Source organism: Choloepus didactylus, chromosome X (genome assembly GCF_015220235.1).
Source record: "Choloepus didactylus isolate mChoDid1 chromosome X, mChoDid1.pri, whole genome shotgun sequence".
NCBI classification, from domain to species: Eukaryota; Metazoa; Chordata; class Mammalia; order Pilosa; family Megalonychidae; genus Choloepus; species Choloepus didactylus.
The window spans coordinates 125,160,951-125,179,404 of NC_051334.1; the positions used below are offsets into that span (position 1 = coordinate 125,160,951).

At 37.9% G+C, this 18,454-nt stretch overlaps 1 protein-coding gene across 6 annotated transcripts in view; it reads right to left on the reverse strand.

Moving 5' to 3' along the window:
- MORC4 (MORC family CW-type zinc finger 4) overlaps positions 1-18,454 on the reverse strand; it is a 118,160-nt gene that overhangs the window by 26,524 nt on the left and 73,182 nt on the right. The gene's annotated exons all lie outside the window — the stretch shown is intronic.

The window sequence follows — 18,454 nt, forward strand, 5'->3', positions numbered from 1 at the left end:
CAGGCATGTTATTGGCCACCATGTAGTACCTCAAGGCTGTCCATATCTCTCTGCAATTTCTGGGAACATCTGTAAGACATCTCAAACCTTAGCTTCCTATAAAGCCTCATATATTCTTCAAAACTCGTGTTCACCCAGAAATATAACTGGTCTGCCATCTTAATAGATCTTGTGCCAGTCTTAGTTCGGAAAAGCAAAAGGATTTAGAAGAAATATCATATCCATCTTTAAATGTGTATAAGAGGCATTACAGATCAGTCCATTTATCTGTGGTACTTACGAAGATAGTAAAACAATAAGTTTTTAGGTTTGAAGAAAGGGTTTATGATCACGGTAGCAACAACAAAATTTTATGAAAGGCAACTAAAATCACATTATCTACTTTCTCTTTATTTTCCCACCTCTAAGGGCTCTGTCCTTAGCTGTCTTCTCTTCTCTCCTATATATTTTTTTCCTTTGGCAATCTCAATCTCTTGGCTACAAATTCTGAGCAATAACTCCCAAGTCATTCTCCCAAGCCATGATGGTCATACAATTTTGGGGGGAGGTCCTACTGGTATCTCAAACTCACTATGTACAAAACTGACCTTTCATTTTCTCCCTCAAACCTCCTCCCTCTCCCATGTTTCCTAAATGTGTTACACCACCACCTAACTCTCAGTGATTTTATACTGTTCTACCACTGTCAACACCCAAGTTCAAGCTTTTTTTACATCTCCTGGACTCCCCTTCTCTCACCTTCAGCCCAATGCCAAGTTAATTTTCCTAAGGTATTGCTCTGATTATGTTACTCCCCTATCTTAAATCTTTATGGCTTCCCACAACATAAAAGCCCAAATGTAATAGCTTGGCATTCAAGATTTTCCATGTGCAAACAGGAAACACTTATTGAGCACTTACTCTGTGCCAAACAGGGTATAAGTACTTAATGTGTATTATCTCACTTAATTCTCCCAGTAACCCCGAGGGCAGTGGTATTATCATCTCCATTTTTAAAAAGAGGATGCTGAGGCCTAGAGAAGTTAAGTAACTTTCCAAGCTCATACAGCTAGTAAGAGGCAGAGCTGGGATATACTTGGCCCCAGCTTTACCTCCCATTACTCTCCTTCACAAGCACAGCCAAACTGAATGCCCTGGATTTTTCTTGTTGCTCCTTCTGATTAGAATGCCCTTCTCCCCGATGCTACATGCTTAAATCCAGCTCAAATGTTACTTCTGAATCCCTACAGCACTTCAGCACTCTTATAACATCTGTCACTTTTTACCGTGTGTGTGTGTGTGTGTGTGTGTGAGAGAGAGAGAGAGAGAGAGAGAGAGAGAGAGAGAGAGAGAGAGAGACTCCTAGATTTCCTACTAAAGTATAAGCTTCTTGATAGAAAGGCCCATGTTAGATTGGGAGTGAAGAAATAAAACCTTGCACATAAGAGGCACTCAAAACAAAAAAGAAACAATTAAGTGAATGAGAGAAAAATAAGTGGATTCTATTTATTGGTTCTATGTTTCCCCTCCAGAGAGTCTGGCTCTTTCCTCTAGGAATCAATTCTCATACCAGACCTGTAATTCACAGGTCTAGATTAATAGATTAATTAATCTAATCTATTAATTAATTTAGCATAGATTAATTAATGGTTTACATATCAGGAATTCTTTTCCAACTATATAGTTTCTTATTTTCTTACTTATTTTTGTCATATTCCTTGAATGTCACTTTACAGGTGTGTTTTCTCTTTGAAATAGAGCATTTTACATTTTCTCAGAAAGATACCTATATACCATGCTGCTGTTCCTTCACAATGCTTTCTAAGAGGCTTGTGTATTTTATCGCTACTAGTTAAGTATTTCTCTAACCAAGACAGAAAATCCCATTTTCAAATTAGGACATTTTATTTTTTTCACTCACTATTCCACAGATATTTCCTACTATGTTTAAGGCACTATTATCAACAAAGATAAGGACCAAAAGCACAGCCCCTTTAGAGTGCATATGTACTCCTTTTAAATCATATATATTCTGAACATCTTTGAGATATAATTGACATAAATTCACCCATTTAAAAAGTGTAAAATTCAATGGTTTTAGTATATTCACAGAGTTGTGTTACCATCACCACAATTTAGGTTTAGAAAATTTTCATCACCCCAAAAAGAAACCCCATACCTATTGGTGGTTACTCCCCATTCCCTCAACTAGCCCTAGGCAACCACTAATCTATGTCTCTACTGATTTGCCTATTCTGGATATTTCATATAAATGTAATCATAAAATATATGGTCTTCTCTAGCATAGCATAATTTTTAAGGTTCATCCATGTTGTAGCATGTATCAGTACTTCTTTCCTTTCGCTTTCCAAATAATATGTCACATTTTACTTATCTATTTGTCAGTTGATGGACATTTGTTTCCACTTTTTGGATATTATGAATAATGCTCTCTGAACATTTGCATATAGGTTTTTGTGTGAACGTGTTTTCAATTTTCTTGGGTATATACCTAGGAGTAGAATTGCTGGGTCATACTCTGGGTTTAACATTTTGAGGAACTGCCAGACTGCCTTCCAAAGCAAATGCAACATTTTACATTTATACCAACAATGCATGAGGATGTTTGCCACATTCTCCCCAACACGGATGGATTAAACAATCTGATCAAAAGACAGAGATCATAAGATTGAACTTTTTAAAAACATCCAAATATACTGCTTACAGGAGGCACATTTCAGATTCAAAGATACAAATAGATTCAAAGTAAAACAAAATGGGTTTTTATTATTTGAAAATAATAAAATGGTCAGTTCATCAGGAAAATATAGTAATTATACCCATATATGCACCTCACAACTAGGCTTAGTTGTTCTATCCGTTATTGAAAATGTCATACTTAAGTCTTCAACCATTATTGTTGAATTGTCTGTTTTCTCCCTTTGATTTTGTTTTCGCTTCATGTATTCTGGGGCTCTGTTGTGAGGGCGCATAACCACTCCAAATCTCTTATGGTTGCTGTTTGCATGGTCTTTTTCTATCCTTTTACTTTGAATCTATTTGTATCTTTGATCTAAAGTGTGTGTCCTGCTAGGTAGTATATTTGGATGTTTTTAAAAAGTTCAATCCTATAATTTCTGTCTTTTGATCAGATTGTTCAATCCATTCATGTTTAATATTATTATTGATATGCTAGAATTTGCATCTGCTATTTTACTTTTTTTTGTTTTCTATGTCATGCCTTTTTTGTTCCTTTGTTCCTTTTTACTGTTTCTCCTTTTGTTTTAAATGGATGTGTTTTAGAGTGACATTTACAAACCTAATAATACATTGTTTAAATTATTTATATAATCTTGTGTCTTTTAAAGAAACTGAGAGAAGAAAGCAGAGTAAGTACATATTTATAGTTTGTTTATCAAATTTCTAATTTACCATTTCTAATTTTCTTCATTTCTTATTGTGAAATTCAAGTTACTATCTGGTGCCATTTCCTTACTTCAATAAAACTTTGCTCCCATCTACCTCCTTTGTGCTGTTATTGTCAAATATTTAAATTTCTATATGTTATAAGCCAAAGATACAGCTATATACACATATACAATTATATATACACACACACATATATTGTTTTATGCAATGTCTTTAAATCAGTTAAGAAAAGAAAGGAAAAGCAGTATGTCATTATACTGTCTTTTATAATTACCTACATAATTACTTTGACCAGTGCTCTTTGTTTTTTCATGTGGATTTGAATTAGTCTGGTATCACTTGTTCTCAGCCTGAAGAATTAACCCCTTTTAGTATTTCTTGTAAGGCAAGTATGCTAGCAATGAATTCTATCAGCTATTTTTTATTTAGGAATGTATTTATTTCACTTTTATTTCTAAAAGTTTTACTAGATATTAAAATTCTTGATTGAAAGTATTTTTCTTTCAGTTCTTTGAATATATCATCCCACTACCTTCTGGCCATTATGGTTTCAGATGTTGAATCTTAGTAAGGTTCCCTAGTATATGATGAATTGTTTCTCTTTCTGTGTTCAAGATGTTCTCTTTGTCTTTGGCTTTCAATGGTTTCACTGTGAAGTGTCTGGGTGTGAATCTTTTAGTATTTCCCCTATTTTGAATTTGTTGAGCTACTTGGATGTATAAATTAAGCATAAAATTTGGGAAATTTTCAGTCTTTATTTCTCTGAATATTTTTTCTGCCCGTTATATCTCTCTCTCCTCTCTGGTACTCCTATTATGCCTATGTGGGTGTGATTAATATGCCCCACATTTCTCTGAGGTTCTGATCATTCTTTAAAAAAAAATTTATTAGAAAAGTTGTGGGTTTACAGAACAAACATGCGTAAAATATAGGATTCCCATACACCACCCCAGCCCCAACACCTTTCTTTTTTTTTTTTTTTTTTTTTGCAAGTATTATTTCACAGCCTGAAATATTTTCTCCCATGCCTTCAGTTGCCTAACTTCAATTCATTTTTTTTTAATCATCATTTTATTGAGATATATTCACATACCACGCAGTCATACAAAACAAATTGTACTTTCGATTGTTTACAGTACCATTACATAGTTGTACATTCATCACCTAAATCAATCCCTGACACCTTCATTAGCACACACACAAAAATAACAAGAATAATAATTAGAGTGAAAAAGAGCAATTGAAGTAAAAAGAACACTGGGTACCTTGTCTGTTTGTTTCCTTCCCCTACTTTTCTACACATCCATCCATAAACTAGACAAAGTGGAGTTTGGTCCTTATGGCATTCCCAATCCCATTGTCACCCCTCATAAGCTACATTTTTATACAACTGTCTTCGAGATTCATGGGTTCTGGGTTGTAGTTTAATAGTTTCAGGTATCCACCACCAGCTACCCCAATTCTTTAGAACCTAAAAAGGTTGTCTAAAGTGTGCGTAAGAGTGCCCACCCAGAGTGATCTCTCGGCTCGTTTTGGAATCTCTCTGCCACTGAAGCTTATTTCATTTCCTTTCACATCCCCCCTTTTGGTCAAGAAGATGTTCTCCATCCCACGATGCCGGGTCTACATTCCTCCCCGGGAGTCATATTCCACGTTGCCAGGGAGATTCACTTCCCTGGGTGTCTGATCCCACGTAGGGGGGAGGGCAGTGATTTCACCTTTCAAGTTGGCTTAGCCAGAGAGACAGGGCCACATCTGAGCAACAAAGAGGCATTCAGGAGGAGACTCTTAGGCACAGATACAGGGAGGCCTAGCCTCTCCTTTGCAGCAACCGTTCTTCCCAAGGGTTAAAACTTATGGTAGAGGGCTCAACCCATCAAACCCACCAGTCCCCTATGTCTGTGGTCATGTTAGCAACCATGGAGGTGGGGTAGGCGAATACCCCTGCATTCTCCACAGGCTCCTCACGGGGGCACTACATCTTTTTTTTTTTTTTCCTTGTTGGTCTTTTTTCTTTCTTTTTTTTTTTAACTTTCCCTTCTTTTTTAAATCAACTGTATGAAAAAAAAGTTAAAAAGAAAACAAACATACAATAAAAGAACATTTCAAAGAGACCATAACAAGGGGGTAAGAAAAAGACAACTAACCTAAGATAACTGCTTAACTTCCAACATGTTCCTACTTTACCCCAAGAAAGTTACGTAATATAGCAACATTTCAGTGAACTTGTTCCTACTACATCCATCAGAAATTAACAGACCATAGTCATTTCTGGGCATCCCCAGAACGTTAAATAGCTTATCTGTTCTTGGATTATTGTTCCCCCTTCCTTAATTGCTCTCTACTGCTAGTTCCCCTACATTCTACATTATAAACCATTTGTTTTACATTTTTCAAAGTTCACATTAGTGGTAGCATATAATATTTCTCTTTTTGTGCCTGGCTTATTTCGCTCAGCATTATGTCTTCAAGGTTCATCCATGTTGTCATATGTTTCACCAGATCGTTCCTTCTTACTGCCGCGTAGTATTCCATCGTGTGTATATACCACATTTTATTTATCCACTCATCTGTTGAAGGACATTTGGGTTGTTTCCATCTCTTGGCAATTGTGAATAATGCTGCTATGAACATTGGCGTGCAGATATCTGTTCGTGTCACTGCTTTCCGATCTTCCGGGTATATACCGAGAAGTGCAATCGCTGGATCGAATGGTAGCTCTATATCTAGTTTTCTAAGGAACCGCCAGACTGATTTCCAGAATGGCTGAACCATTATACAGTCCCACCAACAATGAATAAGAGTTCCAATTTCTCCACAACCTCTCCAGCATTTGTAGTTTCCTGTTTGTTTAATGGCAGCCATTCTAACCGGTGTTAGATGGTATCCCATTGTGGTCTTAATTTGCATCTCTCTAATAGCTAGTGAAGCTGAACATTTTTTCATGTGTTTCTTGGCCATTTGTATTTCCTCTTCAGAGAACTGTCTTTTCATATCTTTTGCCCATTTTATAATTGGGCTGTCTGTACTATTGTCATTGAGTTGTAGGATTTCTTTGTATATGCAAGATATCAGTCTTTTGTCAGATACATGGTTTCCAAAAATTTTTTCCCATTGAGTTGGCTGCCTCTTTACCTTTTTGAGAAATTCCTTTGAGGTGCAGAAACTTCTAAGCTTGAGGAGTTCCCAATTATCTATTTTCTCTTTTGTTGCTTGTGCTTTGGGTGTAAAGTCTAGGAAGTGGCCTCCTAATACAAGGTCTTGAAGATGTTTTCCTACATTATCTTCTAGGAGTTTTATGGTACTTTCTTTTATATTGAGATCTTTGGTCCATTTTGAGTTAATTTTTGTGTAGGGGGTGAGGTAGGGTCCTCTTTCATTCTTTTGGATATGGATATCCAACTCTCCCAGCCCCATTTGTTGAAAAGACCATTATGGCTCAGTTCGGTGACTTTGGGGGCCTTATCAAAGATCAGTCGGCCATAGATCTGAGGGTCTATCTCTGAATTCTCAATTCGATTTCCATTGATCTATATGTCTATCTTTGTGCCAGTACCATGCTGTTTTGGCAACTGTGGCTTTATAATAAGCTTCAAAGTCAGGGAGTGTAAGTCCTCCCACTTCGTTTTTCTTTTTTTAGAGTGTCTTTAGCAATTCGAGGCATCTTCCCTTTCCAAATAAATTTGATAACTAGCTTTTCCAAGTCTGCAAAGTAGGTTGTTGGAATTTTGATTGGGATTGCATTGAATCTGTAGATGAGTTTGGGTAGAATTGACATCTTAATGACATTTAGCCTTCCTATCCATGAACATGGAATATTTTTCCATCTTTTAAGGTCCCCTTCTATTTCTTTTAGTAGAGTTATGTAGTTTTCTTTGTATAGGTCTTTTACATCTTTGGTTAAGTTTATTCCATAGGTACTTGATTTTTTTAGTTGCTATTGAAAATGGTATCTTTTCTTGAGTGTCTCTTCAGTTTGTTCATTTCTAGCATATAGAAACATTACTGACTTATGTGCATTAATCTTGTATCCCGCTACTTTGCTAAATTTGTTTATTAGCTCTAGTAGGTGTATCGTTGATTTTCTCAGGGTTTTCTAGATATAAGATCATATCATCTGCAAACAATGACAGTTTTACTTCTTCTTTCCAATTTGGATGCCTTTTATTTCTTGTCTTGCCGGATTGCCCTGGCTAGCCACTTCCAGCACAATGTTGAATAACCAGTGGTGACAACGGGATCCTTGTCTTGTTCCTGATCTTAGAGGGAAGGCTTTCAGTCTTCTCACCATTGAGTACTATGCTGGCTGTGGTTTTTCATATATGCTCTTTATCATGTTGAGGAAGTTTCCTTCAATTCCTACCTTTTGAAGTGTTTTTATCAAAAAGGGATGTTGGATTTTGTCAAATGCTTTTTCAGCATCTATTGAGATGATCAATTGATTTTTCCCTTTCGAGTTTTTAATGTGTTGTAATACATTGATTGTTTTTTCTTATGTTGAACCATCCTGCATGCCTGGAATGAATCCCACTTGGTCATGGTGTATGATTTTTTTAATGTGTCTTTGGATTTCGATTTGCAAGTATTTTGTTGAGGATTTTGCATCTATATTCATTAGGGGAGATTGGCCGGTAGTTTTCCTTTTTTGTAGCATCCTTGCCTGGTTTTGGTATTAGATTGATGTTAGCTTCATAAAATGAGTTAGGTAGTGTTCCATTTTTTTCAATGTTTTGAAAGAGTTTGAGTAAGATTGGTGTCAGTTCTTTCTGGAAAGTTTGGTAGAATTCCCCTGTGAAGCCATCTGGCCCTGGGCATTTATTTGTGGGAAGATTTTTGATGACTGATTGGATCTCTTTGCTTGTGATGGGTTGGTTGAGGTCTTCTATTTCTTCTCTGGTCAGTCTAGGTTGTTCATATGTTTCCAGGAAATTGTCCATTTCTTCTACATTATCCAGTTTGTTGCCATACAGTTGTTTCATAATATCCTCTTATAATTTTTTTAATTTCTTCAGGATCTGCAGTTATGTCACCTTTTTTCATTCATTATTTTGTTTATATGGGTCTTCTCTCTTTTTGATTTTGTCAGTCTAGCTAGTGGCTTGTCAATCTTGTTGATCTTCTCAAAGAACCAACTTTTGGTGATGTTTATCCTCTCTATTGTTTTTTTGTTCTCTATGTCATTTATTTCTGCTTTAATCCTTGTTATTTCTTTTTCTTGTACTTGGTTAGGATGGTTTGCTGTTCATTTTCTAGCTTCTTCAGTTGATCCATTAGTTCTTTGATTTTGGCTCTTTCTTCCTTTTTAATATATGCATTTAGTGCTATAAATTTCCCCCTTAGCACTGCTTTTGCTGCATCCCATAGGTTTTGGTATGTTGTGTTCTCATTTTCATTCGTCTCTATATATTTAGCAATTTCTCTTGCTATTTTCTTCTTTAACCCACTGATTGTTTAGGAGTGTGTTGTTTAACCTCCAGGTATTTGTGAATTTTCTAAGTCTCTGATGGTTATTGACTTCTAATTGTATTCCATTGTGGTCAGAGAATGTGCTTTGAATAATTTCAATCTTTTTTAAATTTATTGAGGCTTGTTTTATGTCCCAGCATATGATCTATTCTGGAGAAAGTTCCGTGAGCACTAGAAAAGTATGTGTATCCTGGTGATTTGGGATGTAATGTCCTGTATATGTCTGTTAAATCTAATTCATTTATCAGATTGTTTAGGTTTTCAATTTCCTTATTGGTCTTCTGTCTGGTTGATCTATCTATAGGAGAGAGTGATGTTTCCACAATAATTGTGGAAACATCAATTGCTTCCTTTAGTTTTGCCAGGTTTCTCTCATGTATTTGTGGCACCTTGATTGGGTGCATAGACATTTACGATTGTTATTTCTTCTTGCTGAATTGCCCCTTTTATTAGTATGTAGTGGCCTTCTTGTCTCTCAAAACATCTCCTGCATTTGAAGTCTATTTTATCTGAGATTAATATTGCTACACCTGCTTTCTTTTGGCTGTAGCTTGCATGAAATATTTTTTTCCATCCTTTCACTTTCAGTTTCTTGTGTCCCTGTGTCTAAGATGAGTCTCTTGTATGCAACATATTGATGGTTCATTTTTTTGATCCATTCTGCGAATCTATATCTTGTAATTGGGGAGTAGTTTAATCCATTTACATTCAACGTTAAAACCGTGAAGGCATTTCTTGAATCGGCCATGTTATCTTTGGATTATGTTTGCCATATTTTTCCCTCTCTCTATTAATATCCTTTATTGTACCCATACCGAATCTCTTTAGTACTGAACCTTTCTCCAAGTCTCTCTGTCCTGTCTTTGTTTCTCTGTCTGTAGGGCTCCCTTTAGTATCTCCAGTAGGGCAGGTGTCTTGTTAGCAAATTCTCTCAGCATTTCTTTGTCTGTGAAAAATTTAAGCTCTCCCTCAAATTTGAAGGAGAGCTTTGCTGGATAAAGTATTCTTGGCTGGAAATTCCTCTCACTCAGAATTTTAAATATATCATGCCACTTGCCTCCATGGTGGCTGCTGAGTAGTCACTACTTAGTCTTATGCTGTTTCCTTTGTATGTGGTGAATTGCTTTTCTCTTGCTGCTTTCAGAACTTGCTCCTTCTCTTCTATGTTTGACAGTGTGATCAGTATATGTTCGGAGTGGGTTTTTTGGATTTATTCTATTTGGAGTTCGCTGAGCATTTATGATTTGTGTATTTATGTTGTTTAGAAGATTTGGGAAGTTTTCCCCAACAATTTCTTTGAATACTCTTCCTAGACCTTTACCCTTCCTAGACCTTTCTCCAAGTCTCTCTGTCCTGTCTTTGTTTCTCTGCCTGTAGGGCTCCCTTTAGTATCTCCAGTAGGGCAGGTCTCTTGTTAGCAAATTCTCTCAGCATTTCTTTGTCTGTGAAAAATTTAAGCTCTCCCTCAAATTTGAAGGAGAGCTTTGCTGGATAAACTATTCTTGGCTGGAAATTCCTCTCACTCAGAATTTTAAATATATCGTGCCACTGCCTTCTTGCCTCCATGGTGGCTGCTGAGTAGTCACTACTTAGTCTTATGCTGTTTCCTTTGTATGTGGTGAATGCTTTTCTCTTGCTGCTTTCAGAACTTGCTCCTCTTCTTCTATGTTTGACAGTGTGATCAGTATATGTCTCGGAGTGGGTTTTTTTGGATTTATTCTATTTGGAGTTCGCCTGAGCATTTATGATTTGTGTATTTATGTTGTTTAGAAGATTTGGGAAGTTTTCCCCAACAATTTCTTTGAATACTCTTCCTAGACCTTTACCCTTTTCTTCCCCTTCTGGGACACCAATGAGTCTTATATTCGGACGTTTCATATTATCTATCATATCCTGAGGTCCATTTCGAGTTTTTCAATTTTTTTTCCCCATTCTTTCTTTTATGCTTTCATTTTCCATTCTGTCATCTTCCAGGTCACTGATTCGTTGTTCAACTTCCTCTAGTCTTGTACTATGAGTGTCCAGAATCTTTTAATTTGGTCAACAGTTCTTTAATTTCCATAAGATCATCCATTTTTTTATTTAGTCTTGCAATGTCTTCTTTATGCTCTTCTAGGGTCTTCTTGATTTCCTTCATATCCCGTACTATGGTCTCATTGTTCATCTTTAGTTCTTTGAGTAGCTGCTCTAGGTGCTGTGTCTCTTCTGGTCTTTTGATTTGGGTGCTTGGGCTTGGGTTGTCCATAATCGTCTGGTTTTTTCATATGCTTTATAATTTTCTGTTGTTTTTGGCCTCGTGGCATTTGCTTGAACTTGATAGGGTCTTTTAGGGTTTGTAGACCAGTTGAAGTCCTATCTCTAATTTATCAGATCTACAGCTTTGTGGAGTACACTTTCTCTAACTAACCAGCAGGTGGCGTCCACGAGCCACCTGTTCTCCACAAGCCAGATCTCCCCTGCTTAGCCTTTTTGGTGAGTGGGGGAGTGAGTCTTGTGGGGCCCCTATTGGTTGTCACCAAGCTTGCGTGTGTAGTTGGTGTTGCCTGCCTTGTATGTGGGGCGTGTTTCTGGGCAGTCGGGGAGGGGGGGTGGCCCTAACAATCAAATCTCCCTGATGATCCTAGAGTTTTAAAGCTGCTGCAATAGTCTAATCCTTCAGTTCAGTCCTGCCACAGTTTTGTTCTCTGCCACTGACCCACAAGTCTTTGGTATTGGCGTATGGCTCCTGAGACTTGCAAGTGGGCCCCTCTTCCAGGCTGTGCACCCCGGGTCCTCTGTTGAGGGATGACTGTGCTATGTCACAGGTGAGTGCCGTCCCCCCAGGGCAGTTCTGGGCTGCTTGGGCTGTGTAGGGAGGCTCCCAGTCTGCTCAAATGATGGCTGAATGGGGCTTTGTTATTCACACGGCTCCACCTTCCCAGCTCTGGGACATTCAGCTGAGGTTGCAGGAAGGCTAATGTCACGCCCAGTTTTGTGGTGTGTGCCTGTTATTTGAAGCACTTCCGTCACACTGGGTTGTCTGGGGCAGCTCTGGGCTATGGGGCTGGCGATGGGCAGGGTGTTTCCTGTCCACCAGGATGGTGGCTGTGAGCGGACACCCCCCCTTTTCTTGGGAAGTTGTGTTGTTTAGTGAATTTTCTCAGCCACTGGATTATTGCCTTTTTGTCTCAGAGCTCTCTTAGTTTGCTCTTGACTTGACGTGCCCAAATTGCAATTCTTTGAAGCTTTCTGTATTGAGCTTCTTAGAGTAATTGTTTAGAAAAAGCAAAAAGGATTTAAAAAAAAAAAAAAAAAAACGGCCCTCCTCAGAGATCTAATGGGTTATTGAAATGCTGATAGACAAAGCAACCAGGGCCCTTAAGGAAAGGTGCACAGGGCAGAGAGATCAGCCTTTGCTTCGGGATTTGCATATGCGCCTCAAGGCCTGAGCTCCGCCCCTTCCCCTTTCTGTGTTCACCAGAACTCCAAAAATCCTCTGCTTTTATTTTGGAGTTTTTCGTGTTGTTTTTTTTTCTATGCCTGTCTCCTCTCTGCTGGGCTGGCTGCTCTCAGAGTCTCTGGTGTCTGGTCTCAGTCTATCTATGGTTGGAGTTTGAATCAGTAGAATGAGTTTCCGATAAGAGCAGCCACTGCAATTCTCCCTTCTCCTTCCCGGAGCTGACAGCCCCTCCTCCCCCGGGACTGAGCCTGGCAGGGAGGGGCGCGGGTCCCCTGGCCGCAAAAACTTACAGATTTCGCTGATCTCAGCAGTTCCACGTTTTCATGAGTGTTGTATGAAGTATGCCCAAAGACAGATTGCTCTGTGGTGTCCAGTCCACGTAGTTCCTGGCTTTTTACCTACTTTCCTGGAGGAGTAACTAAAACTTACAGCTCACCAGTCTGCCATCTTGCCCCACCCCAACACCTTTCATTGCTGTGGAACATTTGTTACAATTGATGATAGCATTTTTTATAATTGTACTTTCCTTTTGTCAGTAGTAGCCAGCATTTATTGAGACATTCCATGTTCTAAGGACTGTGTGAAGCAATTTACACAGATTACCTCATTTAAAACACCCAACAGAGGCCTATGAAATATGTCCTATTGTTATTGTTATTATTATTTTAGAGAAGTTGTAGGCGTACATAAAAATCATACTAAAAATACAGCATTCCCATATACCATCCTATTATTGACACTGTGCATTAGTTTGGTACTGTGCCAGTTTGGATGTATTATGTCCCCCAAAATGCCATGTTCTTTGATGCAATCTTGTGGGGGCAGATGTATTGGTGTTGATTAGGTTGTAATCCTTTGATTGAGGGTTTCCATGGAGATGTGACTCAATCAACTGTGGGCGATACTTTCGATTGAATAATTTCCATGGAGGTGTTACCCCACCCATTCAGGGTAGGTCTTAATTGAATCACTGGAGTCCTACAAAAGTGTTCACAGACAGAAGGAGGTGCTACAGCTAAGAGAGACACTTTGAAGAACTCACAGGAGCTGAGAGAGGAGCTGGAACACAACCTGGGATCAGCAGATGCCAGCCACATGCCTTAACAGCTAACAGAGGTTTTCCGGATGCCATTGGCCTTCCTTCGGTGAAGGTATAGTTGTGTTGATGCCTTCATTTGGACATTTTCATGCCTTCAGACTGTCACTTTGTAACCAAATAAACCCCCTTTATAAAAGCCAATCCATTTCTGGTATTTTGCATAATGGCAGCATTAGCAAACCGGAACAGGTACCTTTGTTACAACTGATGAAAGAATATTAAAATAGCACTATTAAACGATAGGCCATAGTTTACATTAGGTATATTTTTCCTGTATACCACCCTATTATTAACACATTGTATTAGTGTCATACATTTGTTATAATTCACGAAACATTCTTACACTTGTACTATTAACCCTAGTCCATTGTTCAAAACAAGTACACTGTGTTATACAGTCCCATGTTTTATCTTCTAACTTTCATTCTAGTAACATACACAACCCAAAACTTCCCCCTTCAACTACTTTCAATACAAAATTCAGCACTGTTAATTACAGTCACAATAATGTGCTACCATCACCACCATCAATTTCCACATGTTTACAATCAACCTAATCACAAATTCTGTACAATTTAAGCATCAACTGCTCATTCTCTACTCCCATTCTATCCCCTGGTAACCAATATTCTAGATTCTAAGTCTATGAGTTTGTTTATTATAATTAGTTCATATCAGTGAGATAATGCAATATTTGTCCTTGGCTTTACTCAGCATAATGTCCACAAGGTTCATCCATGTTGTCACATGAATCAGGACTTCATTCCTTTTTATAGCTGAATAGTATTCCATTATATGTTGTGCTGGTTTGAATCTGTTATGTACCCCATAAAAGACTATGTTCTTTTAATCCACTCTTGTGGGGGCAAACCTATTGTGGGTGGAATCTTTTGATTAGGTTGTTTCCATGGAGATGTGACCACCCAACTGTGGGTGGGAACTTTTGATTAGATTATTTCCATGGAGATGTGACCTTGCCTATTCAAGGTGGATCTTACCTAGTTTACTAGAGTCCTTAAGAGAGCTCAGAAGCTTGAGAGAGAGCTCAGAGTCGACACAGACACAGACACTTAAAGAGAGAAGCTAATATATGTAATACAGAGTTTGCCCCCAGGAGCAGCTAAGAGAAAAGTTCAGAGAGAATTTTGGAGAGAGCCATTTTGAAACCAGAAGCCAGGAGAGAAGGGCCAGCAGACGTCTCCATGTGCCTTCCCATGTGATAGAGGAACCCTGGATGCCATCGGTCTTGCTTAGAGAAGGTATCTACCTCTTTGATGCCTTAATTTGGACATTTCCATGACCTTAGAATTGTAAATTTGTGAACTAATAAACCCCATTGTAAAAGCCAATTCCATTTCTGGTATTTTGCATTCCAGTAGCCTTAGCAAACTGGAACAGATGTATATACACATTTTGTTTATCCAGTCATCGGTTTGATGGACACTTGGGGTTGCTTCCATCTTTTGGCAATTGTGAACAATGCTGCTAGGAACATTGTTGTGCAAATATCTGTTCGAATCCCTACTTTCAATACTTCTGGGTATATACCTAGTATTGGGATTGCCAGGTCATATGGTACTTTTATGCTTAGCTTCTTGAGTAGCCAACCTTAGCCAAACCATCCATAGCGGCTGCACCATTGTACATTCCCACCAGCAGTGAATGAGTGTTCCTATTTCTCCATATCCTTTCCAATACCTACAGTTTTCTGTTTCTTTAATAGTAGCCATTCTAATGGGTGTGAAATGATATCTCATTATGGTTTTGATATGCATTTCCCTAATAGCTAGAGATATTGAGCATCTTTTCATGGGCTTTCTAGCCATTCAGATATCCTCTTTGGAGAAATGTCTATTCAAGGCTTTTGCCCATTTTTAAATTGGGTTATTTGTCTTTTTATTGTTAAGGTGTAAGAGTTCCTTACATATTCTGAATATTAAATATTTATCAGATATGTGGTTTCCAAATATTTTTTACCATTGAGTAGATTCTCTTTTCATTTTCATGACAAAGTCCTCTGATGGACAAAATTTCTTTCATTGCTTGTGCTCCAGGTGTAAAGTCTAAGAAACCGCTGTCTAATACAAGATCCTGAAGATGCTTCCCTAAGTTTTCTTCCAGGACTTTGATAGTCTGGGCTCTTAACATTTAGGACTTTGAGCCATCTTGAGTGAATTTTTGTATATGGTGTTAGAAAACGTTTCTCTTTCATTCTTTTGCATATGGATAACCAGTTCTCCCAGTACCATTTGTTGAAGAGTATTCTTTCCCAGTTGAGTGGACTTGGTAACCTTGTTGAAAATCAATTGTCCACTGGTGGTTTGGTGGGCTGAGCCCTCTACCACAGGACTTGCCCATGGCAAGACTGTGGCTGCAAAGGAGAGGCTAGGCCTGCCTATAATTGTGCCTAAGAACCTCCTCCCAAATGCCTCTTTGTTGCTCAGATGTGGCCCTCTGTCTCTAGCTAAGCCAACTTGGCAGGTGAAATCACTGCCCTCCCCGCTACGTGGGATCTGACACCCAGGGGAGTGAATCTCCCTGGCAACGTGGAATATGACTCCTGGGGAGGAATGTAGACCCGGCAATGTGGGACGGAGAACATCTTCTTGACCAAAAGGGGGATGTGAAAGGAAATGAAATAAGCTGCAGGGGCAGAGAGATTCCAAAAGGAGCCAAGAGGTCACCCTGGTGGGCACTCTTACGCACCACAGACAACCCTTTTTAGGTTCTAATGAATTGGAATAGCTAGCAGTAAATACCTGAAACTATCAAACTACAACCCAGAACCCTTGAATCTTGAAGGCGATTGTATAAAAATGTAGCTTATGAGGGGTGACAATGTGATTGGGAAAGCCATATGGACCACACTCCCCTTTGTCCAGTGTATGGATGGATGAGTAGAAAAATGGGGGCAAAAAAAAAAAAAAAAAAAAGGCACCCAGTGTTCTCTTTTACTTTAATTGTTCTTTTACACTTCAATTTTTATTCTTATTATTTTTGTGTGTGTGGTAATGAAAATGTTCAAAAATTAATTTTGGTGATGAACGCACAACTATATAATGGTACTGTGAACAACTGAATGTATGCTTTGTATGCCTGCATGGTAGGTGAATATATCTCAATAAAAATGAATTTAAAAAAATCAGTTGTCCATACATGGGAACGTCTATTTCTGAGCACTCAATTTGATTCCATTGTTGATATGTGTATCCTTGTGCCAGTGCCATGCTGTTTTGACCACTGTAGCTTTGTAATATGCTTTGAAGTAAAAAAGTGTCTTTTTTTCAAGATGTTTTTGGCTATTCAGAACACCTTACCATTCCAAATAAATTTGATAATTGGCTTTTCCATTGCAAAGTGGGCTGTTGGAATTTTAATTGGGATTGCAGTGATTCTGTAAATCATTTTGTGTAGAATTGATATCTTCAAGATATTTAGTCTTCTAATCCATCAACACGGAATGTCCTTCCATTTACTTAGGTCTTCTTTCAGCAATGTTTTGTAGTTTTCTGTGTACAAGTCCCTTACATCCTTGGTTAAATTTATTGCTAGATATTTGATTCTTTCAGTTGCTATTGTAAGTGGAATTTTTTCCTTGATTTCCTCCTCAGATTGTTAATTACTAGTGAATAGAAACACTACTGATTTTTGGATGCTGACCTTGTACCCCGCCACTTTGCAGAATCTGTTTACTAGCTCTAGTTGCTTCCTTGTAGGTCTTCTAGGACTTTCTATATATAGGAGCAGGTCATTTGCAAATTGTCAAAGTTTTACTTTTCTTTCCCAATATGGATGCCTTTTATTTCTCTTTCCTGCCTAACTTCTCTGGCCAGAACTTCCAGTAAAATGTTAGTGGGGACAGATGGCATCCTTGTCTTGTTCCAGATCTTAGACGGAAAGCTTTCAGCCTTTCACCACTGAGTATGATGTTAGCTGTGTGTTTTTAATATATACCCTTTATAATGCCAAGGAAGTTTCCTTCTATTCTTATTTTTCTACATGTTTTGATCTAGAAAGGATGTTGAATTTTGTCAAATAGCTTTTGTAGTCAATTGAGATGATCACGTGGTTTCTTCCCCCTTCATTTTGTTAATGCAATATATTACATTAATTGATTTTCTTGTGTTGAACCACCCTTGCATATGTGGGATAAAATCCACTTGCTTATTGTGCATAATTCTTTTAATATGCTTGTTGGATTTGACCTGTATTTTGTTGAGAATTTTTGCATCTATGTTCATAAAAGAAATTGGTCTGTAATTTTCTTTTCTTGTAGTATCTTTATCTGGCTTCGGTATTAGGGTGATGTTGGCCTCATAGAATGAGTTGGGAAGTGTTCTCTACTCTTCAGTTTTTTTTTGAAGAGTTTGAGCAGGATTGGTATTAATTCTTCCTGAAACGAATGATAGAATTCACCTGTGAAGCCATCTGTTCTTGGACTTTTCTTTGTTGGAAGGTTTCTGATGACTGATTCAATCTCTTTACTTGTAATAGGTCTGTTGAGGTCTTTTATTTCTTCCAGAGTCAGTGTAGGTTTTTTATGTGTTCCTAGGAATTTGTCCATTTCATCTAGGTGGTCTAGTTTATTGGCATACAGTTGTTCATAGGATCTTCCTATGTCCTTCCTATTTCTATTTGGTCAGTATTAATGTCCTCCCTCCCATTTCTGATTTTTTTATTTGCATCTTCTCTTTTTTCTTTGTCAGTGTAGGCAAGGATTTGTCAATTTTATTGATTTTTATCAAAGAACCAACTTATGGTTTTGTTAATTCTATTGTTTTTTATTCTCCATATCTTTTATTTCTGCTCTAATCTTTATTGTTTCATTGCTTCTGCTTGTTTTGGGGTTAGTTTGCTGTTTTGTTTCGGTTTGGTTTGGTTTTAGTTCCTCCAGGTGTGCAGTTATGTCTTTGATTTTTGCTTTCTTCTTTTTTTTAAAATTCATTTTATTGAGATATATTCACATACCATGCAGTCATACAAAACAAAGCGTACATTCAATTGTTCACAGTACCATTACATAGTTGTGCCTTCATCACCAA